This window comes from Anopheles maculipalpis, chromosome 2RL, assembly GCF_943734695.1.
Source record: "Anopheles maculipalpis chromosome 2RL, idAnoMacuDA_375_x, whole genome shotgun sequence".
NCBI lineage: Eukaryota > Metazoa > Arthropoda > Insecta > Diptera > Culicidae > Anopheles > Anopheles maculipalpis.
The window spans coordinates 19,089,500-19,102,246 of NC_064871.1; positions in this window are offsets into that span (position 1 = coordinate 19,089,500).

The following is a 12,747-nucleotide window of genomic DNA, read 5'->3' on the forward strand; positions in this document are numbered from 1 at the left end:
CCCGGCACCGGTATTCCCGCCGTCTAAACAATGGGAAATTTCAACACAAACCACCTCGAAGTCATTCACACCACGGTCCGGGAAAGCGCATGGAGGAAACAGTAAAAAAAAAAAAACCTAAAGGAAAACCTAAAACAAATGAAAAATTTCCTCGGTAATCCCGCAAATGTGTTAAATAAACGAAGACATTCCATTTCATGGAGCGTGATTCGGGAGTTTGTCTTTCGGATTTTCTTCTGTATTGTCCCGGCAGACCGATAGCAGTTGGGTGACGGTTTTTTGCTGTCTTTTGCTCATTTTTTTTGTTGCTGTTAGACTGTTAACAATCGTATTTGTCTTGCTTTGTTATTTTATTGAATAATGAGAGGATAAATAGGAGTGCAAGGCACGGACAATGCTGCTATAAAAGTTGTGAATGTAATTTTTATTTGAAGTTTATTTTTACGCAGATAAATATATACGAGTTCTGTTGTGATTTGTGTTGGTATTAAACACAATTGCATAAAATGCATTTTGCATTTGAGAAACGAAAAGTATTAAATATTTATAGAACTAGATTTGTAAAAAAATTCTCATGCGCACGTAGGAACATAAGAGCACAATCATAACTCTATCTAATCCTTTTCTACCTTAGTACCAAGTAGCAACAAAATACAAAGCAAATCCCAGGCACTTCTAACGTCACATATTGTGGTTGAAAAGTTTTTGTCAGGTGCATAACAGTGTATTTGTGTGCCGGTAACACATACAAGCATCGCAATGGGACGTTCTTTTGGAAGTTGAATGTAGCTTTCGTTTTTCTTCTGTAGAAGAAAACAAACTACCAACGCATTGGGCCATGTCAACCGGGAAACGGTTCGTAAGAGTTCGAAGGTTATCTTTGCGATTGCAAGATGAAATGATGTTTGTGCACAGGTTGCACAAGTTTGCTGCTCCCTCGTATGCTACAACATCCCGCCGGGCATTGAATGATAATCAACGAACGTTGACGTCGTTTTTGTGCGTGGTTGTTTCAGTACAGTGCTACACAGTGTCGGGACACAGTGTACACCTAAGCATTAGAACACAATCCCAGTGCCTAGAGAAATCTGATCGCTTTAAGCGTTCTACCTTCAACCGCACTGGACAGGTGAGTATGGTAAGCGTTCGTCGGGTGTATAGTTCCGTCGTCTCTGGCAAGCTGACTCACGTAGGATGAATACCAGAGCGTTACCAGCATGCGCCTTAAACCATAACCAGTCAATGCTATGATGACCACTCCACCGTTTCCTTTCCAGCATTATATGTTGGAACCGCTTTTCCCATCGTAAAATGGTTGACTAGGTGGTTGAACGGACGGGAGTGGTCAGGTAAGAGCAAAGCACACACACACACACACATACACAACCACTTCCTCAATCACTTGCAGTCGTAACTGCTTCCGGCAAGTGAGGCAAGCTAAGGGTACTGCACCATTCGCCACATTCATATGTGCAGCACAAGTTGCACAACTTTTCACGAAGGTGCATTTCATTACTTCGGTTCAGCTGGGCCAGTAGTAGTCTCCCACCGCCTTAGAGACCGTTATCTTTGCCGATTTCCTCCAAAGGACAAATATTCTGTGCCTCACCACGAATACCGGTACAAAACGACTACCAATGCAGATTGGAAAGGGTGTGTCCGTATTGCATGGGTGTAGCAAACGAAAAGCATGTTTACTATCTGGAGTGGGAAAAATTATCGATTAATTCGTGACGTACGCGTGGTGCTTCGTAGCTGGGAAACTCAAACGGGAACAGTTCCCGTTAGCATGCTGTTGGCATGCTCGGTAAGATTCCTCGATTGTACGGAAATATGACAGCTGTCATTCTAAATGTGGGTTATACATACAGGAATATGTGCACCGTTTAAGGTAGTGATTTTTAAAATACTTTCTGTGTCGTAATCGGTTTTTGTGGTTCAACGACTAAAAATACTTGATAAAACAAACACGTTTCATACAAACATTTTGATTCGCTCAAAATTATAAATCATAATAAATCATAAAACCACGCACAACGTGTTTAAATAGCTGAAATCCCGGATCTCCATAATTAAATAAACCACCTTCAATTAACGACGGCATTTCCCCGCGGAATGTCATTATCGATCTGGTGAGCGCCCAACCGCAGACACGAAAAAACAAAATCTACCATTCATAACATCCTCTACCACACCACCAATCGACCAAAAAAGAAGCAATGCTCAACAGTTCCGCCCCGTCCTCGGACCGTTACGAACGCCTAGAATCATGCTAACTAATTTGAAAATTACTTTCCCAGAATTCTGCTCGTCCTCGATATGGTTCGACCGCGGATCAAACGAAAAGTACGATCGAAAAAAGGGATTTCGAACCGCAAAGATTCTGTTAAAAAGATGGCACGTTGGCGATACGGTTTGAAATTTGAAATAAATTCTCACTCCAGACGGAAGTGAAAATTTAGGGAAATTGATAAAAACAACCCATAAACACACACACACACACACCCACTCAAATATCAAAGTAAATCAAGGAAGAGAAGTTTTAATTACCATTGGTTGGTGCTCGTTACCACCATTTACATTTGTGTGCCTTTTTTCTCGTGATGAGGTACAATCTTACAATGATGACAGCATTGATTTCTTGAAAAGAATAGCAAATAGCGTTTGATTATTTGAAGACAAATTAAACGAAAATGTGTAGTAATTAAGTAAAATAACATTCCATCGCACAAAAATGCACTTCCAAGTTTTATACAAAACATTTTCACAGACGTTTCGTAGCTTGCCGCACCTCAAGTCACTACTTGAAAGCTCTCACATGAATAGTTCGGTCAGAAAGGTTGCAACAGACCAAACCGAAAAAGTACATCCAAAAAACCTCAATGTTTACCCTACTATATGCACACAGTTTTTCCTTTTGCCTTCGTCCATTGCTCATTCTTATGACTTTCCTTTGAGCGTTAGTGCAGCAGCACCAAAAAGAAGGAATCGTTTGAAGTTTGCAGTACCACCGTTTGCCATCTCTTACTTACACAATGAAGTACCATCGATAAAACTATTTTTTTTTATACGCTGTGATAGCTGGAAATGATGTGAGAGGATATTTACAAAAATCGTATTTGATTTTCGTTTCGTCTTGAAAATTATTTTGATCAATTAGTGACTCCGAAGTAAGCAAAAAAAAAGTCAGCTCGAAGTGTTATGAAAATGACTTGTTGATTGAATTAGTTTGAGCTGACGGATGTGGATTTGTTGATACAGAATAAACAATGTTGTGCCATTAGAATGGATGCAGCAGCTACTCCTTTAAGCTTTATTCTTTTGTAGTAATTAATTACATGGGACCATTATGCCAGTGAATATGCTTTAAAGTCGAAAACAATTCTATTAGCGACCTGTGTACCTTTCTACATTGTGCACAACAGCACAACTGCTACCGTGTAAAAATTTCGTTTACTTTTTGCCACACGGCTCAACACATAATAAATCATTTCCACAACACGCCGTGCGTTAAGGTCCCCGTCTAGGAAGTCTTTGCTACGGCTGGTTAAACTAACCGTGCTTTGCTTGCTGGACTTTCGTTAAACAACTTCGGCCTCTTATGAATATTAACCATTTTCATAATTATTTTTTTCTCCACAGATGCTCGCAGAATGTACAAGACACTGTGCTAGAAATTTACAATTCACAAAGAGAAAGTGGGAACGAAAATAAAAAAGAAAGCTCCAAAAATACACCCGTACGGAATTTATATACAATTTAATTAAAAAAGGTTCCTGTAAACAAAAACTAGAACGGTCCCATGTGCCCGTTTCGCTTTGTACGATGATCTCGTAGGTTTACCAGGCTCCCGAAACTCCCATCAGCAAGCGAATATGCCTGGAAAGGACACCACATCAGCATTTGCTGCGTCTCTAAACAAGAGCACATTGCCAGTGCAATGAAATCCCCTTTGTGCGTATGACACGTGGGCTAACAACCATAATGAAACACACCATCAGAGACGAAAAAACCCACACACATACGCAAACACTACAAATAGTACAGTATGAACAAATAATGTACACAACCATCCCAGTAGGTGAGAAATTCCATATGTGAGAAACATTTCGAGCAAATATGCGCCGTGTCACACACCGCCCACCGTACATTTTTCGTAGCGTGTCTCAATCAGGTGGGGCAGGTGGCCACTATGAGTGGAGCACCGAAATGGTTTGCATTCTTTAGTTCTGGTGAACCACCACCGTTGCTTCCATTCATAAAGTGCGCACACATGCAAACTCGCGCACTGGAGTAAGTTCGCTTCACACCAACTGATCCTGTATTCAACCAGCATCCCTTCCGATGGAGACGCCAGGTGGCTCGTGATTATTAAAACTGTTTCTCTATATTTTCGCGATGCAGTGCGATGCACCAGATGGGCAATGTATACAGTTGCTTTTCAAATAAAAAACCAAGACCAACAGTGCAAAATTTCCCTTAGGTGTGTTCTTTCTTTCGGCAAAATCTAAAGTTAAATGTCCTAACAGACAGTAGAGAGAAGCGTTTTTTAGCGGTTGTATGGACAAGATTGATTTAAATCTACAAACAAAATTTTTCGGCATCAGTTTCCTTCACTAACTAAAATTTAATTAAAAGATCTAATTAACGTCTAATTACTTCCCAATTTCATTGACTACGAAATACAATTACGTTTAGCTCACCCGACTTGTTCTATTTTGTTTTATTTTCTAATAGTTCATAATGTTATAAAATAATGCAGTGGAAAGGCAGCTCTGGAAATCCTTTAGTAAGCAAAGAGAAAAAATAAACGAAAGCCCCAAACGTAATACCAAAGTTAACAAGCCAAACACAATACCCACGCTACATCAAAATGCAGTGACCCATAGAAGAAAGGAAACTTTTAATCAACTCCTTATCATTAATCAGTCACCCTTGCCAAACAAGATAAAAATTAAAAAAAAATTTCGAAAAAAAAATGTATTCAACCATACAAATTCTGGATGAAAAGCATACAAAATAAAAATCCTGATCAACTCACACTTCCGCCCAAGTCGTGATGGTTTCGTTCGCGACTCTAGACGGAAGAAAAAATATATTTTTAGACCCCTAAAACCGAACCAAGATCATCGCACCCCAGCTCTACGTAATTGATCGACGCTCACTTCATAATCCATTTAATTTCAACCATCAAAGAAAACTTTCCGAACGTTGATGTATTGGAGTCCCGTAAAAGGGTCTCCTTTTCAAAAATGAACAGGACTTATTTTGCGGGGAAAAGCAAAAACAATCGCATGCAAAATTCTTCACTAATTGAGCCAACCAACGCAAACAGAACTGTTTTCAGTTCGTGCAAAAGGATCACCCTTGGGTTTGGCCTCCCCACACCCTAACCCATTCGGCAAGCGAACGCTAAACAGCAAACTTTGGCTCATGTCAAGCGGGTTGGTTTGCATAGTTCAAACACTTTCGCTCGTTGGTTGAAGTTTACGACAAAGAGGCGGTACGGCATTGCTCATATACATCTTACACAGGATCTTTCCTATAGACCGACGCAAGCCAACCACGCTGACTTCGTCTCTCGCTCACTTTGGCCAGTGGCAAGAGTGCGACTGTGCTGGGCAAGGAAGTGTGCAAAATAAACTTTTCTCATAAATCCTTTCAACCGAGCACAACCTAAACTTTGCCAACAAACGACCCACATTGCTCCAGCGAGATTCCTCCATTTTCCCATATTTTTTTTTTTTTTATTTCACCAACACAAGAAGAGAAAGGGACAAACAGAAAGTTGGGATTACGCGCCCTCGTGCGTCAGACGCGCAAATGTACTTGGTTCTCGGATTGCCCGTCGCCAAAATCTGATAATCGACGATGGAAATATGAGCTGTGTATATGAGAGGGAGGAGCGTATATCGGGGCGCGGGCGTTACATGAAACCGTTAGAAGAAACTTTAGTCCCGAAGGATTTTTGGTTTCGGTGTGAACAGCTGCGAAAAACTACTTTCGGATGGGTTACCACCAGCTGCCACTTCACGTACGACGGCCCTCGATAATACACTCAAATGAGCGAGACTACATTAGCTGAAGTTTATCGGAAATTGATCTACACTGATGAACTAGAGTTTTTTTTTTGTGATGTCTAGAATATATCTTCTTCTATTACGATCGTGTAGCTATCGTGTAGCGACAGTATATGCATATAATTATAGCCACACAATGTTTAGCAATATTTTGCAACCAGATGGGTTAGTATCATGAAACAATGTTAACACTCTCTAATAAACAAATTAAGCCAGATAATTTGGCAATGGAATGATAATTAAAGCTCTGGTGAAAATAATAAGTTCAGAAATTATGTAAGGAGACAAATTGAACACAAAATGAAAGTAGATAGGTTTAAGTAAGGAACCAACCAAAACCTCTGGAGATCTTAACTTACAATTGGGATCCATAATGGCCTAAGGGACGGACGGATGATATAGGCGACAGTGGCGCCGGTCTTCAAAGGGCAGGACTGGGGTTCGAATCAAATTCAGAACGTAGTGTGGACCGTAGTGAGGACCGACTATCGAACTACGTGGTATCGGCAAGTCTAGTAAGCCATTCGATGACAAGCGTGACCGTAGGGTCGTTAAGCCAAAAAAATTCTGCACATTCTGACCGCGATTTAAATCTCTTCAGGACCGTTCCACAGATTTTCGGTGTGACCTTAGAAGGTCGTTAAGCCAAGAAGAAGACGAATGGCCTAAGCCAGTTTTTAATATGTGTTTTGACGTTTTAAGTCTTAAATGATGAACCGTGTTGGAAACCTCAATTTGGCGCAAAAGGTGGAGCTTTTGAACACTTTCCTTCTGCTCAAGCTTTGGTTTGTTAAATCTCTGTGTGGCGCACGATCGATGGACATCGATTTGGCCTCCAAGACGGTGCGGTCTTACGTGTGGGACAGATCTGGGGGTTTTCGAATCCCATCAACACAAATGATCCTTCCACGCAATTGAGGTGAACTCAATTTTCACATTTCCGCCATTACCACAACAGTGTTGCTGGTGAATCGGTACGTTGCTGAGCTGGGATGCCTAAAAATCGGGGCTCAGCTCATCGTTTGTGCTGGAAATCCCTCAAATAAAGACTCCATTGCCACAATGAGTCCGTGCCTTCGGGCGGTAATCCAGCAACTCGCATACCATTCGCTACCTACAGTCTCAACCAAAAGTTTGCGGCAAATGAAGGTCGACAGACTTCCAGACTACAAAGTGGCTATGGAATCACCTTCTACGGATTGGCGATGGATGTGGAAAAACGTCACCAGCTACAGACTTTCATCCGACCAACGCTCGATACTGTATTTGCTGGTGCACAGCTCGACAGGATGAATCGGGTTCCTTCAGCCTGCTCAGTCTGCTCCCAGCCAGAGACTCTGGAGTACAAGTTTGCCCTGTCCTCTAGGGTGTCTAGTGCTTGGAGCATACTGATGCAGGCTATGGAAGCCATCGTCCCAAAACACAACCTAATCTTCCCTTCCCTCCTCTTACATATTTTAAGTCACATTAGCATAAGTAAGAGGATTCCCATCCAATGTTTGTTTGCAAACTACATCATCCACATTGTTGGAAACAACAATGCTGTGATTGATGAAAATATCCTTAAATGTTCTTTGGAAAAACCTGTACGCCGTCCCTACACGTACCCCACTTTTCTTTTGTAAACTAGTTTTTAAGTTAATATAAATAAACGATGTTTAATAAAAAAAAATTGCTGCCTGCTCTCCATGCATCTGACAAACTGATTTTTGTCGAGCTGTCGAGGCAGAAGTCATCACAGACCCAATGCTTGGTGTCTTTGAATTGATTGCACCCAGTGCTGGATAATCAGTCCTGCTTACGGGAAACAAAACATCATGCTTTCTCTAAATCTTATTCTACTAAATATACAAAAGTATCTGCGATTGATCGTTACGCTGTACAAACATTGCCACACTGTAAAAACACTGTCGTGTGTTCATGCGTCATCTACACTTTCAGTTTGAATAATAAAATACTTTCAAAAGCATTAGGCAATACATCACCAACAGGTGAATCCAATACATGATTGATATTGCTCCAGAATAGATAACCTAAAGCGTCAGTGTGAAAATTCAAATTAAGTCGGCAAATAGAGTACACCCAATACATGCAATTACATTCATCACCCTGTTTGTCAATCGTCTAACCCTGTCTCTGCCTACATCCATCAAATGTGAAATGATTTGAATAAAACATAACCCTGCAACATCTTATTCGATTCGAGTTTAAGAGTGTGCGCCTTGTACATAGGACCAGAAGGCCCAACAAACCGACACCGAACCTTTAAAGTCTCGAATGGAAATATCATTCAGCCAGTCAAACAAACACAACCGTCAATACTCAAATGCGCGAACAAATTGATGAATAAAATTGATTACAACTCACTTTTTGATCTCACCACAACGTTCTCCCATCAGTTGGCAGGACTTTCGCGCTTGCTAAGTGTATCTTTGCGCTCTTTTCCCCCAAAAAGCAAACAGTGCCGATTTTGGGCAGGGGAAGGGGTGAGTGTGAACGGCAGATATGAGGGAAATGTTTGCACTTTCCGAACCAAACGCCCAATCCCGTCAACAGGCAGAGGGAAAGTTGCGCGTGAGATCAAGAAACTTCAAGATTGAAGAAAATTTGCTAACAAATTCGTTCGAAGTAAGTTTCCGCGACTGACAAATAGATGTGCCCGTATCGAGCGTAGGAGGGACAAAAAAAAATCAACCACGTGAAACACGCTCGAAAGGGTAGTAGGACGGATGCTCTCATCCCGTGAGTCAATAACAGAAGTTCACCACGCCGTGTCAGTGATAGCACGCTACACACCCACAAGAAGGATCGATGGGATGTTTCATTGAATTTCGTGTTCTAGTCAAACGAAGAAGGAAAGGACAAAGAAAGCAAAAGTTTCCATTTGGCACGTCTGTCACAGGTTCAACTTCCTCCAAAAGCGTATCGGACATCCAATGGAATGTCTTACATAGATTCTTGCCAAACAATTTACAGCACATTACAGAATCCGAAATAAGGAAAGATTCATGGCAGAAAATGCATGTAAAAAAGCAATAGAGTCATCCGCATTGCAGTGTGATTTTTTACTTGCACGTTCACATTGTATTTGAATTGAAAGCTGAAGCGAAGAAAAACTGTGAAATAGCAAATACTTTGCAGGACGCATAAATTTCTATTAAAGAGAAGAGTTTTTTTGGGAATTACTAGGAATTTGGTATCCTTGACTAGCCTTATCAAGCTTGGTTTAATCTTCAGTCAGTCCAAACAAAGATCGTTAATCGCTCAGGTACTATGAATAATTTCAATTTTACTGTGTTAAAACAACAGCCATGTGCAAATTTTGCAAAAATAAAATTAAAGTACTAACTTTTTCTCTTCCCTGTTCACTGCTACCGCACACTCACACACATTTCTATCGATCTATCGATTCTATCGATTCTATCGATTCTATCGTGAGATTCTCCTACGCTATTATTGCAGAAATAAAACCAAGATTTTGCAACACTTTTGCCTTCACCTGTTTCTACATGCACATCGCTAGAACAAACTTTGCACGATGGCTCAATCGCGCCACCCAGTACACTATGGCATGTTCAAACAATCGCTTCCTCCTCCTCCAGTTCTTGGTGCAGAGAAGAAAAAAGCCTCTGGCCCACCTCTGGCTTGCATGTCACACAGTGACGAACGAGAAAGCAAACAATCCGCCCAAAGCGGCCAGCTGTTTCAATATAGTAGTTATATTGAAACAAACCGTACACCATTCCAGCACATGCCATCGTCATCGGACAGTTTGGTGCGGAAACTTTCTGCACACACTGCTTTTGCCGTGTCCATCGGTAATGGTTTACTGGCACGAGTAGCCCTTAACTTTGCTGGCGCTCCATCATCACCCGAGTGGGTGAATCTTTCAACTACGGTAAAAACTTTTATAAATTAACCTCCACATGCTAATCGATTCGATACGTTCGTTCGTACCGCCAACAAAAAAAAATCATTCATTTTGTAAGCGAAAGCATACAGCTACAGCAAAGGAAAGGCAACACAAAACTCCCTAATGCCTCAGCAGTTTAACTATTAATTTATCACGTGCCAGCACCAGACATTCCCGCCCTTACACTGCTTTATGACTGGTTTGGGAATCAAGCGATCGATGCGATGGGCAGTGACGTTTTATTTAGTTTTCTCTCCTAGCAATGCGTCCATGCAAGATGTTACAATAAACATACAGTAACGCAAACAATTATCTTGAACAACAACTAACGGCCAACGGGCTGGCTGAAGTGGTGATTGCACAAACGGTTGTGAGGTAAAATAATTGCACACTGCACGCTCGGGCTTTACGCTGGTGCTGTCTCGCGGGGTGAAGAGTGGTATAGTGGCGAGAGGATCTTTAAAATGCTACCGCATAAATAGGTTCAGGGAGCCCGCAAGTTCCTCTTGATGGACGTCAACGAGTTATTCTGTATGCGAGTGATGGATATTATTTGACTTTTTTGTAAGATAACTTGTTCAATAAGGCTGACATAGCATATTTGTCATGAAAATAACTGTGAGCTTTGAATAGCAAAGGAAAATTTTCACAAGACTTGAACCAGTAGAATTCCATTCCTTTCAACAACACCTGCCAGATACTATTTTAAGTAAATTAATTTACAGACGGTTTTATCATTGCACCGGATACTGCACAGGCTGCACCTAGGCACACAAAAAAACGCTCTTATCACAAATCATCCATACCGTTCGAGCCATAGTTTCCCCCATGCTCAAACGTGGATTAACCTAAGCCGTGTGCTAAGCTACGCAATTGTTGGTTAACCGCGATTTTGAACACACTCTCTACTCACACACAGCGTCATGCTATCGTCTGTGCTGACTTATAAACCACAGCCACCATCGAAGGAGTGTTTCCTAATGCTATCATCCCTTGGGCCGGATGCCGATCACGGATTAATACTACTTCACATGTTAAACCGCGAGATATTCGCAACCAAAAGCACACACGCACGCAAAGGGTCGACAAATTAGATTGAATTTAATTACCTGACAAGCTCGCAGAGCAAACCATCCAGGCTGTTTTTAGACTGAAATGAGAGATAGAAAAGAAGGAAACCACAGTGTCAGTGTTGTGTTTAAATAATTCAATTTACTGTTGCGTCAATATTTATTTGTGTAGCTATGTTTAAATTCAATAAGTCACAGGAAATAGAAGAAATAATTATCAAAGATATTGAAGTCAAATCTAATCGTAGCTATCAAAATGCATACATCGCTTAACAAAACACACACATGATTATCATTCAAAGAATGGTTTTACATATGACGAATGGCAGCTTAATAAACTTCCATCACGTCGCCTCCGCAGTCTACGTTTTCTTGTCCCAAATGCGTACGACCCACTTCCGGCACAGAATATTATCGATGGATCTTTAACCTTGGTGTCCCGCAACTACAAAACAGAAATTGAAACCTAGCATTGGAAGAAAAAAATACACACACACACTACACCTCAATGGCCTTCACAGCCGGTACTGTGGTTGCGTTGGGAAAGGTAGTTGATTAAAATAATGCCACCTTGTAGTGAAGGCTATAAAACGCCATCATAAACCACTCGCATACACGTGTATCCATGCCCTGCCGGGTTCGGATCGAAGCGAAACGCGTGCATCGTTTATACTGTGCCATCGCACTTGATGGAGTTTGAAGTGTTTGCTCATTGCCGTAGGCGTGTTTATTTGTTGATTTTAGGCACCTTTTCTAGCAGATAAATGCACATAAAACGTGTGAAGGTTAGAACGCTTCGAAGGAATTGGCTGTAGATAGTAAGAATTCGGCAAAGCTGCTATGTGTGTTTTATGTTATCTCAATCGATGTTTTCTATAACATTGAGGGTACAAAGAAACGGTTTCACGGGTAGTAACATATTCCTCTATCCAACCAGAAACAGCTGGCCATATTAAAGGTGTACCATGTTGTAAAAGCGCCTCCACAACAAAAAAAGGTAATGTGCCAAAAAGGTTTCTGTAGGAGCTAATCAGAGCGTAACAATATAAAATCATCTGTTTAAATTCAATCCAATCACAGCTACAAAAAGATAGCAAATTTATGATTCTTTTTGCAAAATCTTAACCTTAACAGAATGACTAAAAACACATCTGCTGGAAACGGTGAAAGCAAAACAAAACCTCATCGTTTTACAAACCATTGCGCATAAAGTACTGAACCAAATCTTTCCAGCCTGAACCATAGGCATAGAAACTTCCCGGAACGCAACACTGTTCGGTACGAAGCGCGACAATACCGCCCCCCTTCCCCCCCCCCCCCCCCCCCCAATCATCCAATCCGCGTGGCTGATAGTCACTCATTGCTTTGTATAAGACAGCATCCTTTATCCGTACAATCCGTGCACTAGTTAGCCATAAAACAGTCACTGGAACGCGACGCAAACCAACCGGAGAACGGCAAAACGAGACACCACCATCACGAGTGGTGGTTGGTACACAGTGAAATGGTGGAAAACAAAGCAAAAAGGCTTCCGCCATATCGTTCTCCGCCAGGGAGGCGGCGGTGCACATTTGGTGAATATTTTGAGCCACACGGTTTCGAGCGAGCGCACCGAAGCACAAGCTGTTACGCATAAGAAGTTCGCAGTGAACCGTGCAGTGTGTGGTGACTTAATTTCTGAGTT